The sequence below is a fragment of the Mirounga leonina genome, unplaced genomic scaffold (assembly GCF_011800145.1).
Source record: "Mirounga leonina isolate KUSES-001 unplaced genomic scaffold, KU_Mleo_1.0 Mir_418, whole genome shotgun sequence".
NCBI lineage: Eukaryota > Metazoa > Chordata > Mammalia > Carnivora > Phocidae > Mirounga > Mirounga leonina.
This window is the reverse complement of record NW_023270739.1, coordinates 30,836,567-30,839,367: the sequence shown is the minus strand read 5'-3', so window position 1 is coordinate 30,839,367 and position 2,801 is coordinate 30,836,567.

Here is a 2,801-nt window from a genome sequence, read left to right as displayed (position 1 = left end):
GAGAAGAGAAGAGAAGAGAAGAGAAGAGAAGAGAAGAGAAGAGAAGAGAAGAAAAAGAAGAAAATAAATCTGGAATTTATCAATTGTGATGTACCTGGCTAGAAAATGGAAGGTAACACACAGGTCTGCATGACTCATCAAGCATAAAAACCCAAATATTCCAAACTTAAACATCTTCTTCTGAGTTTAGATATACTACAAGCATTGATAGCATTAATCTATTACTCTGAAATTAAACCATGCCCTACTGTGGCAAAAGAGATTATGTCTGATGAGTTTGGAGATCCCTCCAGAAAGAATGCTGAAGCTATGCTTGGTTTTTGTTTGTATCATTTGATATGTATTACAGGTTGAATTATGTCCACTGGAAAGATATGTTGGAGTTCTAACACCCAGTACTACAGAACGTGAACATATTTGGAAATAGAATCATTGCAGAAGTAAATACTTAAGATGAGATCATACTGGAAGAGGATGGGCCCTTAATACAATGACAGGTGTCTATAAGATGATGATGTAATGACCAAGGGGGAGAATGCTATGTGATGATGGAAGCAGTGATTGGCATTATTTAGTTGCAAGCCTAGGGACATCAAGCATCGCTGACAACACCAGAAGCTAAAAGAAAGGTGTGGAATAGATCCTTCCCTAGAGCCTTTTGAGAGAGATTGGCCCTGCAAACAGTGATTTCAGACATCTTGCCTCCAGAACTGTGAGAGGCTAAATTTCTGTTGTTTTAAGCAACCCAGTTTGCAGTAATCTATTAAGGTAGCCTTAGGAAACTAAGCAATAACCATTAGTCAATTTTGGTGTGAGAGATCTATTATGTGTGTATCTGCTTTGACAATTCAACATTCTGTGTAATGCAGATTAGTGGCAGTAATGGGATTGTCATTCAGCCTACAAATTATAGTGGCTAAAGTATTGGGGGGTAAGAAAAAATGAAGGGGAAGAAAAGTCTGACAAGAATTTGATAATAGGATGTCTCTACATATCCTTTGTATGAAGAGATGAATGCCTTGCAGTAGATTACACAGGAGAGGGTTACTAATGAAATACAGAAGAAATACAGACACCCAAGGGAATTGGCTAAGAGGATGGACAGAGAAGACCAAGCAGAGGGAAAGCCAACTAAAAATATTATTTCTGGGGGCACCTGGGTGGCTCAGACGGTTGAGCGTCTGCCTTCAGCTCGGGTCATGATCCCAGGGTCCTGGGATCAAGCCCCACATCAGGCTCCCTGCTCAGCGGGGAACCTGCTTCTCCCTCTCCCTCTGCCTGCTTCTTCCCCTGCTTGTACACTCTCTCTTTCTGTCAAAAATAAATAAAATCTTCTTAAAAAAATACTATTTCTGGTTGTTACAGCATTACTGGTAAAAATTAAACCTCTAAAGGAGGAAACTAGGATAGGAAAGTTATTTTCTCCACTCAAATGTATTGTTAAGAAGGAATTAAAAATTAATATCAAAACCTTATGAATGTCATTGGTTAAATCTTGTATATATTCTTATTAACTGCATAACTACTTTCCAGTCTCTAATAGGACTTAAAGCATAGTCAAATATTTATGTGTGGTTTTTATAAAATACAAGAGTAAAGAATCCCTCAGGGTATTAGTATGGATAGATATATGGAAAATCTATATCCTAAATGGCCATTTCTTTTTACTTTGTTGTTTATGGTGGGTAATGCTTGTTGTTTTAAAGGTTTATGATTTTAAAAAGTAAAAGCTAAATTGATACAGGGTAAATTCTTACTAATTTGACTGTCCATTAACCAAATTCTATAACAGTAAGCAGATTAGGATGCAAAGTGAAGAAGATTCAATGAAATGAAACATCAGAAGAATTAACAGATCACATCAAAGAGAAACAGTTTCATGTTAGAAGAACTTCCTGTGGTTATATTTTACTTTTACTAATTAACAGATCCATTAAGTCCCAATAATATTATAAATTGCATGAGATGGATGGGTTGGTTCTTCTTAGCATTTTAATAGTAAAAAGACTATTATTTGATCATCTTTGTCAGAGACAGTTATGAAATTAGACTTGGAATATGTTACACAGCATACTTACTGGACTATTACCAAATAACTGGGTTTATGCACAATGGATACCACAATTATACTAAATATAAAGAGAAATGTAACCTTAGATAAATTATAAATAATGTATCTTATCACCTCATACCCAGTGCCCTCCATAAGACTTCATTTATAGATGTTGTTAATGATAATGATGATGATCTTTTACGAAGGGAAAAAGGCAATGTGTCTATTAGCTGGTCAGGTGAGTAAGGTTTTGTAAACAAATGGAATACAAAATGTGTACCCTAATCCTATCATTTTTAATTTCCAGAATAAGAACTTTGCAAATACCTAATCTTTCAAAAGATAAAAGGAATAATTCGGGATTCTATTCAAAGATGAAATTTGTCGATGGGTTATTTTTATTCATTTAACAAGGATTCCATTTAATCAACAAAGCATTTGTGAATAATGCTTGAAAATCAATGTATTTAATTCCTAGCAAGTCCCTAAATACCTCAGTGTATAAAATACTTTACAAGGAAGAAATTTAAGCAATGGAATAGTTTGACAGAAAATATTCTACACTCACCTTTGAGATAAGTAATTTTTTTAAGGATTTTATTTATTTATTTGAGATAGAGAGAGAGAGTTAGAGAGAGAGCACGAGCAGGTTGAGGGGCAGAGGGAGAAGTAGACACCCTGTTGAGCAGGGAGCCCAATGTGGGACTAGATCCTGGGATCCTGGGACATCAGAATCATGACCTGAGCC